This window comes from Sylvia atricapilla, chromosome 12 (assembly GCF_009819655.1).
Source record: "Sylvia atricapilla isolate bSylAtr1 chromosome 12, bSylAtr1.pri, whole genome shotgun sequence".
NCBI lineage: Eukaryota > Metazoa > Chordata > Aves > Passeriformes > Sylviidae > Sylvia > Sylvia atricapilla.
The window spans coordinates 233894-245706 of NC_089151.1; the positions used below are offsets into that span (position 1 = coordinate 233894).

The window sequence follows — 11813 nt, forward strand, 5'->3', positions numbered from 1 at the left end:
CCTTCCCTTCCCTTCCCTTCCCTTCCCTTCCCTTCCCTTCCCTTCCCTTCCCTTCCCTTCCCTTCCCTTCCCTTCCCTTCCCTTCCCTTCCCTTCCCTTCCCTTCCTTCCCTTCCCTTCCCTTCCCTTCCCTTCCCTTCCCTTCCCTTCCCTTCTTCCCTTCCCTTCCCTTCCCTTCCCTTCCCTTCCCTTCCCTTCCCTTCCCTTCCCTTCCCTTCCCTTCCCTTCCCTTCCCTTCCCTTCCCTTCCCTTCCCTTCCCTTCCCTTCCCTTCCCTTCCCTTCCCTTCCCTTCCCTTCCCTTCCCTTCCCTTCCCTTCCCTTCCCTTCCCTTCCTTCCCTTCCCTTCCCTTCCCTTCTTCCCTTCCCTTCCCTTCCCTTCCCTTCCCTTCCCTTCCCTTCCCTTCCCTTCCCTTCCCTTCCCTTCCCTTCCCTTCCCTTCCCTTCCCTTCCCTTCCCTTCCCTTCCCTTCCCTTCCCTTCCCTTCCCTTCCCTCTATGGTTAACCTTAAGTCTGGCCAAAAAGAAAGGACTATTCTAAGACAAAGGATAAAACCTAAGGGAAAAAAAATTGAGACCATATTACTGCTGCATAGAAAGCTTCATTAGCCCTGTTGGCATAGCTGTCATGAGAGCAAAAAACCAAACCAAACCAAAACAGTAGGAGTGATGTAAAGGGACTGACTGCCAGGGGAGGATGTCATGCATTTGCCATCTCTTGATGTCTTCAAGCCCAGCCAAACGCCTCTCTGAAGCTATCTTAGTCTGACAAGTCACTGATTTCAGTGTAACAGGGTGAAATTTCCACAGGTACAGGAGGTCAGGCAGCCCAATCCCTTCCCGCTCATCCCGGGAATCTGCAGGAAGGAAATGCAAAGGAAGATCACAAGAACATGATGCTATTTGTGCTCTTGGATAGGGCTTCACGTCAGCACTGATTCATCTGGCTACATTGGCGTTCCACACATTACTCAGCCCCTCAGGTGGGCAGACACTAGAGGTATATCTGTCTGGAAGAGGCCAGGTATACTGACCTTATATAATTTCTTCCTTTTTTTCAAATGTTTAGCAGCTGTCCCTGGTCTCCAAGGTATGACACAGGCAGGTGGTCCTAACCTTCCTGAAGGTCTGGGGCATTTGCACCATCTTTCTCACAACATCTCACCGCAGTCTCAGGTGCTGTAGCTCTGTTCCTCCTCAGGAATTAGGGTTTGGGGCTGTGCTGGAATAAAATCAGATGAAGATGGAGAGATGGATCTATGGAAACATTTGTTTAGTGCCCAGGAGCAGCCCAAAAGGCAAACTGATGGTTAACAATTATCAGGAAAATAATGGAGAGCAGAGCACAGTTCTGTCAATGAACAGATTCATAGTGAAAGCTGCACTGTGATTTCTATATGCAGCTCTGTCTGCCTCTCTCAAGAAAAAGATTTGGAAGTGTTTCAGAGAAGACCAACAAGGATGATCAAATACAAAGAGTATTTTCCACGTGAGGAAAAAGTGGATAGTTTCTTTAGGCTGGAAAAGAATAGACTGAAGAGGATTATAGTATCAAGTTTAGCAAAAAGAGGTTGCCTGCAGTATGATTTCTCGTCATCCCTTCAATATAAGAACCAACAGCACCCTGTAAATTAGCAGGTAATAAAAAACTAAAAACCAGATCTTATTTTGAATGCCACGTGCTGTGTTGGACTGCTTCACACAGGGCATGGTGCGCCTCCAAAGCTCATATGCATTCAAAAATAAATTAAATATTTTGGTGGAGGAAAAATATCTACTCACACTGATGGAAGGCAAGACAGTGTTTCTGCTTCCAGAGCCCATGAGCTGCGGGTGGCTGAGGCTGGCAGAGTATTCGGGGAAGCACCACGGGATCTGTGGCCTCTATACTCCAGCATGGATGCACCAACCAGACTCCAGGAATCAATCACCAAATTGCACTGTCTTCTCCTGGAACAAGCTGCCAGTGGAGAAATAGAAAACAGGGGTTTTGTAGCTATACTGAAACTTCACAGTTGATTTTAAGCCTCTTAGACAGCATAATACTGACTGCAATTTCCTGCTGAGGGCTATCGACTCCAGCCTGTGCCAAGCTGCAGGGAACAGCCCGTGCCATGCCTGCGTGTGATGGAGTGTGTCTCTGCACCAACAGCGTGACTGACTCAGATCAGAAACCAGCTTCCTGGGATTTCCCACCAGCATCCTTTCAGACTGCCATCCAGCAGCAGAGATCTGTGCATCCACGAGGTCACAGGCATCAGAAGACAGCATCATCTTCAAACCACATGGAGGGATTAGTGCAGGCTGGAAGCAGCCCCCTGCTGCCCTCTGTCCAGGGTGGGACACATTGCCTGGTGGGCTCTGGGGAAGGAGGAGGCTTGCACTTCAGAGGTGGCTTTCCTGAGTCATGTGCTTGTACTGTAAGCAGACACTGTGGCAAACACATTGCATGTTCTTGTGGTGTGTATCCTAATATACACCTGCTGTTGTGCTGCTGCAGTCCTAAGGAATGTCTGCATGATGGAATGCAAGGCTATACCTTAAGTACTTCAATTAATGGAGAGCAGTACTGGTTTGTGCTGTGGGACCACACTGAGGCCACTGACTATTTAGAGCCCTGTAGGTTAGAGCTGCAGGCAGCATGGATTGTGTGGGCAGGATGGACAGGTTGGCCAGTGTAGGCCATGCAGACAGGGCACTAGAGCAGCAGATGACAAAGGTCAGCTTGTGGTGTTGTTCTGTTATTATTTCAGGCAGTGTTTCTGCTTTGTCACACACTTCCTATTCTGTGACACACTGCTCTCAGCAGTGATCCAGCAGTCACAGATCCTCCATCTTTTTATTGAGGTAATTCCCCATCACCATTATTTTTGTATACCTTCTACCTCAAGAAAGAGGAAGCCAATACTGAGCTGCAGTGAATGCTCAGCCAGCATAGTAACCAGCCAAATTCAATATTAGCAGCATGGTTTAAATACCCAGCCTACTTCTACATGGTGATCAAGAACACAGGGAGTGGAAGGGGCCCCTGCTCCAGTTTGGTAATGCTCCCCTATTCTGGAGATTGTTAGCACAATATCAAAATTACAAACCAAAACACTCTCCATTTCTTACTTTCATTTTGAATTAAAGACCTTCTATTGAAGACTCTCACTTCAAAAACCAACCAGGCACTTGCTAATATCAAGCAAAATGCCTGAAGAATAAATTACTCCTATCAGAAATAAAGGATTTTAGTTCTGCCAGAAGCAGAGAGATCTCTGTTTCTAAGTCCCTCCAAAGGCAACTCCATCTTTCCTGTTTTCCTCACATTTTCTTTTGATGCACAAAGCCTGCACATTGCAGTGCTGTGATTGGATTCAGCTTTGGAGCAGTGTAATTGTAAATATTCATTGGAATCCAAGCTAGTTTTCCCAAGTCTCTCTTAAAAGCTTTGCAGTTATACAAACAGCCATGGCTCTGCATTAGCCTCACAGCCTGGAGGCTGCCTATTCCTCCCCAGCCCCAAAGTCTGCTCCATCAGAGGCTGCATGGAGAGAAATCGGCCTTGCCAACCATTTTAATCAATGCTCTATTATTTTCTTTATTCCCTCTTAAATGACTGTGCTGTAGAACTGGCTCTCAGATACAGGTACCCAGTGGGACTCCTCACTACACAAATGTCTACACAAATAACATGGCTCACCTTGGCTCACAGTTCATTTGACTGTCCTGGCCATGTGTTTCATTCCCCGTCTCTCTGCTGATGTTGACAGGGTGTCTGTGGACAGCTCTGAGTCCTGGTATATGGTACAGGGTATTATGCCTGTGACTATTCCTCCCTCCTCTGTGAACACTCCGTGGCTGCTCTCATGCAGTGGGGCAAGGCAAAGGGCAGCAGACTCCTACAGCCCCTGAGGAGCAAGCTGTGTCCATCAGCCAGACCCTGCCCTTGCCTGTGCCAGCCCTGCACAGCCAAACTGCACGCCCCAAGAGGATCGTGCTCTCCAGGTGGTCTCTGACTGCAACCATGTCCTGCACAACTCATTTGCAGAGCAGCACATGTAAGAAACTGCACACAGCTATTCTGCTGAGAAGGGAAATTGAATCCAAAAGTTCTGATAGTATATCTACACTCCCATCTCTGCCTCATCCACTCATGTGTTCCCCACAATGGATGGGTCTCTGGCCAAAGCCTGTGGCACAGCAGCACATGTAATGCAGATGGTGGTATTGGAGTCTTCATCACCCACTGACCTCCTCCAGGCACTGTTCAGCATGTGTTACAGCCTCCCAGGGAGCCTGGGACCAGGCAGGTTGGCAGTAAAACGGGAAACACTGAAGGGGAAACACTGTGGTGGGGCTCTGGGAAAGGCAGAGCTGCTTTACAAGCTAAGGGCAGGGATAGATATAGAGAATATCTATCACCAGCAATGCTGGTGTGAACGTCAAGAGGCTGATAGTCTGTCTTCCAGTTCTGAGACAGGGGGACCTCTGAGACAAAGGTCCCCCTGTATTGTGTACCCTGTGTATTGTGTATCTGTCCTTAAAGCTCTCCTGTGATGCAGGATCCTCAGGCCCTTGCAGTCTGTTCACCTGCTCTGTTCTCCTTCCCTTTAGAAAACTGTTTCTAACCCAAATCTTTCCTGATGGAGACTCTGACCAGTAGTTCTTGAGTATTCCTCCATGGACATGGAGAGCAGATGGCTTTTTTCCTCTTTCCAGGAGTTTCTTACATACAGCTGGTGTTGTGATCTCCCTCAGTCATGCAGAAGTAAAAACCAAAAACCCAAACACCAACAAAGCAGCCAGATCAGAAATCACAAAAGAAACTCTGTCTAGTAGAACTCCCTGCCACACAGAGCAGTATCTATGAGAGCAGATGCCCTGTAAAAGCAGATGAAGTAAGGAGGCCTCTATAAAGATAACAGGTCCCAGAGTCAAAACAGATCTACTCCTGTAAATCCGTATCTCCTGGTAGCAGCCACCAAAGTGTCCTTGTCATCTCTTTTCCCAGCTCAAGGCCAGCTGCCTTCAGATTGTGGTGAAGGAGACATCCCTGAGGAAAGTCCAGCCCCCAGCTGAAGGGAAGGAATGGGTGGTAAAACTGCATGGTCACGAAGGGCTGGATGTTGAAACATGCCCGATGGCAGGAGCAGAAGGAACCTGTCCCTGGGGTCCCTGTTGGAATCCATTCTCTCTTCTCCAGATACAACGTGTCACCTTTTCCCACCTGTGGCCTGACACTGGGACCCCTCAGCAGATACCAGGGGAGGGGGTGTACCAGGGGACACACAGCCTAGAGCCCCATCAGGGTCTCTGGTGTAAGAAGACTGCTCCTTTTGCTGCCTGTGCAGAGGACTCTTCATGGCGTAAGCTGGAAGCACAGTCCTTCCCTTTCAACTCCATTTTGCAAAACAGCTAGAGCACTGTTTTTCAGTGCTCCTGCTTGGATGATTTATCCAGGTCACGGTGAGGACAACTGGCTAACTGAGGTTAACAGCTTTCTCGGTTTCATTTCAAAAGGACATTAGCATGGGGATGTACTAAAGGATGATATGCCAAATCCTAATTTACTAGGAGAGCTCATGATCAGGTGGGGGACTAAGCTGACAAAAAGGGCTGTGCTGCCAGTCTCTCTGTAAAGGGCAGGACCATAACTCATGCTCTCAGTGCTAAATTACACCTGGCACTCCTTGCAGAGGAATCCTGCTGCCTGCTGCAGGGACCCAGGACCACCAGCCTTGGGAGGCCCAGGGCCCCACAACAGGAAATGTATCAGCATCTGGGGCTGGCTCAGAAAAATAGATTAGAGTCCTTCTATGTGGAAGAACAATACTGGAAAGAAAATATGACAAAGATCTATAAAATCAGAAGTGTCACAGGAAGGTGATTAAGAGACTGTCCTGGCCTTTTCCAGTAAAACAGTGGAATTTGTCAGGGGGCAGGTTCAAAACAAACCAAAGGAGGTGGCTTCTTATCCAAGCATGGTCAAGCAGGGGAACTCACTGCTACAGGACTTTGCAGAAGCTGGATAAGTCTGAGTTACAGAATTAGTTTGACAAGTTATGGATGAAAATTCCTCAAGGGCTGTTAAACACAAAGCCTTTTCCTTGGGCTCAGGAAGCCCCTTCACCACAGAAGGTGGATGAGCATCTTGATGAATTTCACAAGGTTCCCCTGTTCTTTCCAGGAGAAAAGAGCTCTTTCCTAGACAGGGCCATAAGCTGCTGCTGTACACAGAGCTAGAACACTGTTCTGCCACAGAATAGTGTTATATTTTTATATAATGAGGCTTGATGCTCAGTTCTTTAATTGGGAGGTTTGTAAGAGAAAGTTGAGAGCTAGGCTGTTTTATTTGCCACTTTCACACTGAAACCAACAACAAGGCTCAGCTGAATTTGGTATCAATAGGTGGAGAGATGGGAAGGGAAGGGAAAGGAAGTAGGAAGAAGCAGAGTGTCATTCCCACCCTGCCATGCTGTCCTTTGCACAAATCAACACACAGTCATCCATATGCATATACAGAACAAAACAAAGGCACATGCTGACCCTCTTCTGCATACATCCATCTGCCACCATCCACAAACACAGACAAAGGCACACACATCCTGCTCCCACCTTCACTGTGGGCAGTTGGAATGCGGGCTTGCCATGCGCGGCTCAGCCCACATGCTGGGCTGGCTCCTCACACACAGAACAATGGATGATGTGGGAGTCAATAAAACAACATCTTGCAACTTTCCTTCAAAAGCAATAAATGTAAAAAGTGCATTGTGTTAATAGATGTTGTGAGGTATGTATCATTAGATATATGAATATACTTATTGGAATGTATTTATCATCACCACATTAAATGAAACAACATGTCTCCACTTTGCCTAATAAGGGAGATACCCCCCAAACCTATTTTAAATGCTGCCCTCCGAGCTGCTGCTTACACAAACCAGCAGTGCTGAGCTTATCCTGTCATTCAATATGCTGGTACCTGGTGCTCCAGCGTCAAAAGTACCTGGTTTATTCTACCAGAACCCCAAGCATATTTCACTAGCAAGTTGTTAAAATCAACACTTTTTTCAATGGCTTATGTGGTGCTGAAAGGGATGACAAGTGGATACGAGGTTAATCAAGTAATGCTGCAGTGCATGGCAGCAGGAGTTCCCCAGGTTTCCAGGATCAGCTCTCCCACCCCATTTGCCGTGTGAATCTGAATGAGATCTTGTGGTTGGAGTCCTCTGAGCCTGCCTGAGCAGACATCAGGCAGACAGCCTGATGGCTGCAGAGGTAGGAGCAATGTGCTTTCCTAAGCCAGGTTCACATGCAGGGAACATACTGAGCAAAAGGTCTGACTTACATAGCTTCTGAAATACAGGGGCTGGTGGTGGGGCAGGGGCAAACAGACCCAGCATGGGGTAGACTGGCATAGGCTGCCCAGCAGGCCTCCAGCAGGCAACGACGGTGCCCCCACTCTGAGCAAGCTGAGGGTTTCGTCCACAGCAGCATGGCTGAACAGGTCTGTGCAATCCTAATCTCATGGCTCACAGCATGTAAATGTCACCACTAGCCAGGACAGCTCTGTCCTGGGGCAGTGTCTTTGTAGCCATCCTCTTCATGTCTCTCCAAGGTCAGCAGCAGGAGCAGCACTCACAACATCTGTGCATGACAGCCATCACATCCCCACAGCAACTGCAATCCCATCACCCATTTTACAGCCAGCAGAGCTGAAGCCATCTCCCTGCTGCTTCCCACCTTCCCCTCCTCATTGGGAGGTGAGACTCTACTCTCACATCTTCAGCCCTTCCTTATGCTGCCATGTAAACAAGAGCAGCAGATTATCATTATTGCTGTGAATGCATCAAATAGAGCTCCCTTCTCAGCCTGGGCTGCCGAGCTAGAGTGGACTGGTATCTTCTCCTACCTGATCCAAGCTCCCTTCCGTAGCTGGTGGCTGGCCCCCACGTCCTGGCTGAGCTGATGCTCTGGCTGCATTTCTGCTCCAGGTCTGCCTCTCTCTCTGCTTGGTCTGCAGTTGATAGATCCTCTGCTCTTGAGCATCCAGCTATTGACCCGCCCAGGGAAAGAAAGAAAAAATGGAAAAAAAAATCAATTAATACTAAACAGCTTAACAAAACCCCGAACTGCACAGACCTGATGCTGCTGGGGGTGGGGATTGGCAGGAGGAGACACCCCCAGCACATTAGCGGCAAAAATCTGATGTTCTGGGGACAGGAAGCCAATATGGTAGGTGTGATTTGACATGCTTGCCTGCAGCAGGCAGACATGTCCAGCTCGGGAAAGCAGAGACTCTGCTGACTGGGGAACCTGCCTCCGCTCACAGAATGGGGTGTCAGACTCCCGCAGTGAGGGAAGCAAAGAGCAGCTGAGCAAGACCGAAATTATTCTAACCAGTAACCAAACACCCAGCTCCTGTTGCAGCTGCGTGTTGAGCTCTTTGGGCATTTTCCTTGTGTCTGCTGTCCTTGGAACACAGCAAAGGGGCTCAGGTACCCCACAGCCAGTCCATGTCCCTCCCATTCTGCCTGAACAGCAGTGGCTCTAAGGGTTCAGCGTATTCACTTCTTGGTGTCCCAGCTCTAAGGGGTTTGCACAAGGCAGAAGAAGAGAAGAATCATAAATGTCAACCAAGGAGCATTAGCATGACAAGACTCAAGTATCAACCTCAGTACAGAGCCACTCTCCCTCTGCCTTGGCCACTTACTCCTCAGCGATGCTGCTCATCTTCTTGTCATGGGCGAGAGAAGCCACAGTCAGCAGGCACTGTAGGGGTCCTGCCCTGCTAAGGATGGGGAGTCAAGAGAAAATGCTGGCCATGCAGCTTAGGAGTTGGTCTGCTGGTGGTTTAAATGCAGCATAAGAACTCCTCTGCACTGCTGGCTGGACATTGTGCCATGCGCTGCCATAACCAAGGGTCCTGTGTGCAGCGACATGGTCACTGCAGGTGACATCCTGCTTCTGCTGCTCAGATATATCTGGAAGCAGCCCTGTGTCCTGGAGGAAGGGGTCTCCAGGGCTTCTTCCAAGCACTGCCTGGCCACCACCACCTTGGCTCAAGCTGGCATCCCTCCTGCCCTCAGGTGGGCCCTGATGCATGGGGAGCTCTCCCCAAGAGGAATGTTTCCCAGAGGCTTGTTCCTCTGGGCATGTATCCATTTGTCCATCCAGCACTGCCACTGCCCTTGGACCCCCTGGGCCCACTTGTGCTCCACACTGCTACAGGAACAGCTGAGTGCTGCTGCTGTTGCTGCCAACATCCATCGACACTGGCAGCAACAGAGGGGCCTCCTCAATGTTCACTGACTTGCTAAACCTAGAGAGGATTTTGGTAGTAATTAATGCTAACTGATTAGTAAAACATATTTATTGAAGACTGTCACCCAGCTGTCAACATTCAATAAGTATACTAACAATCAATTTGCATGTAGTTAACACGAAATCATGTTAATGTCTACATTAAAGATGTATTTCAGCACATACAGGCAGTGCACAGCCCATGGTGCCAGGTCCTGGCTGCCACTGGTGGGGGGCTGAGTGGTGTGCCAGGTCACAGAGGGGGCACTGGGAGGTCCTTGGCAGAAGGGTGAGTATCCACCAGCAGCAGCAGACTGGATAGATTCCAAAACTATTGGCTCAAAAAGCTTCGTCAACTGGGATGATGAGAGATATATTAGAGATGGAGAGGAGCTGATGTCTCCTCATCATCCCCCTTCCCCCAGCTGCCAGGCAGGTGAGTGGGTTTGGGAGCAGAGTGGCTCTAGGACTTTCAGTGCAATGAAGCTCCCTGCCAGCTCTGGGGTGCCAGGAGTGCCTGTGGACAACAGGGCATGTCACATGGCTCCATGGAGCAGCATCTGCCTGCGGTACAAGGTCACCAAGGGGTGCATCCTGCCCAAAATAGCACTGCTTGCCCTAGCTTCCCTCCTTCCCACGCCACTCAGGCAAGCCCACCTTTCTTCTGTCCCAGCGCAGCCCCACGCAGCGATGTGCTTGCAGCAGGAAAGAAGGTGGCATGTTTAGGGTGAACATCCCCCACCCCCACCCCTTCTCCTCTCATTTAAGTGGAATCAATTGTGCCATTTCTGCTTTGCTTTTCAAAAGCAATTACTTTCATGTCATTTTTACAGACATGCACGGAGAGCGAGAGAGTGAGGGCTTGATTATGCCCCCTCCCATCCCCATCGTATGGCTTCCGCAGTGGTGGTGAAGTATTAAATTAAATGAGGTATCTATGGAGCGGCGATGGTTTCAGGTCAGAGGCGCTATGGAAAGCTGTATGCTGCACTGCTCCTGTATATGTAAATGGATATATTAAAACCACTGATGTCAACTTGCAGCACTCATCTCTTCTGCTCTCGGGTGATCAAAGCTGATTGCAGAGGCAATTACTGCGAAGGAAAAGAAAATCACGGCCTCCTGCTCATCCCTGAGCTACTGGAGTTTAATTGCTTAGTGTAGCTGAAGCTGCCTCTCCATCTCCCTGGTATGCACACACACATGTGGGAGCATCGCACGCCTAGAGACAAACAGGAATGGGCATTTTTGGGGGTGGGTGGGGAGAAACACCAGAAGAAGGGGAAGACCACAACATGAAAAATAATGATGCTTAAAAATGAATTAGACCACTACAGCAGGCAGGGCTGTATCTTAGCAAGCCGCTGGGTCGATAGCACAGGGAAACAGGGCAGCATAAATACATGCCTGTGAGGCAGCCTCTCCTGTTCTGTGGTCTCTGGTCCGGGATTTACAGTAAGGCTGCTTCAGCCTTCTACAAGATGTGGCTAATCAGACTCCCAAATTCTGGTGACACAGGTAAGAATCATGAGTCCTGTTTTACAGCTGAAATCACTTGAAGGGAAGGTGTCAGCGCTGTCATGAGGAGTCCCAGCTCCTCACCCTGGCCTTACCTTTGTGTTTCATGCAGGATTCTGCAGCTGCACCATGAAGGCAGAGGACAATTTTTAGGCAGGGAACACTGTAATGCAAACAACAACACTTTGCCAAGTTGCCATCAGCCCTGTGCCACACACCTGCCCAAGTTGCCCAGCTGTACCATGGGATCACCTCAGTGCTGGTCAGGCTTTGGCTGTGACCGGTTCTGAAGCAGGGCTGAGCAAAGTGTGAGGCATCAGATCTGCCACTAACATGTTACAAGGGAGCAGAGGGGCAATAAAGAAGATGGGCAGGGGGGCAAACAAAAGACCTGCCTTCCTCCCTGAAGGAGGCCACAGCCAACCCTGTGGCAAGGCAGAGGCGTTGGCACCACACTCACACGAGGCAGGAGAGACCCCAAGGATGTACTGTCTGCTCTAACACAGTTCTCTCTGGTGGCTGTCGCTCTTGTCCCAGCCTTGGCCAGGATGAGCACTCCTGTGAAGCCATCCTCACCTGACACCTGGGGAATAGGACAGATCCAGAGAAATCCAGGTGCTGCAGTGCATAGCCAGAGCAGCCACCAGCAACAATTCCCCCAAAGGCAGAGGAACAAAAATGCCTAATGGTGAGAACAGTTCTACCATCCCACAGCTATATTTAGGAATGATGAGTCTGGCCCCCGACAGAAAGTGTTTACAAGATTGTAAGTGCTAAATAACTTCTGACTGTTTGATCTTTGAGGGTTTTGCTTTTGTGCTTTTCTCCTGAAGCACTGGAAAGTGAGGGATAGGGTTTTTTTTTAATTGCAACCAAAGTCTTGGACTCTGTTCTTCCTGCTTGATTTTACAACAGGAACTTCAAAAAATCAACAGAAAATCAGGAAACCCAGAAATGAGCCTTGTGATCTGCACTGGCTGCAGGAGTGCCAGAAGCCCTCAGCAGTGCTGC

The 11813-nt window shown here is 49.2% G+C and overlaps 1 long non-coding RNA gene across 1 annotated transcript; it reads right to left on the bottom strand.

The window, feature by feature from the left end:
* Positions 1-902: 902 nt before the first annotated feature.
* LOC136366369 (uncharacterized) lies at positions 903-11492 on the bottom strand. The gene is made up of 4 exons (XR_010744520.1): positions 11263-11492; positions 10898-10965; positions 7894-8034; positions 903-1218 (listed from the first exon to the last, which is right to left on the bottom strand). It is a non-coding gene; the product is annotated as an uncharacterized lncRNA (long non-coding RNA).
* Positions 11493-11813: the final 321 nt, after the last annotated feature.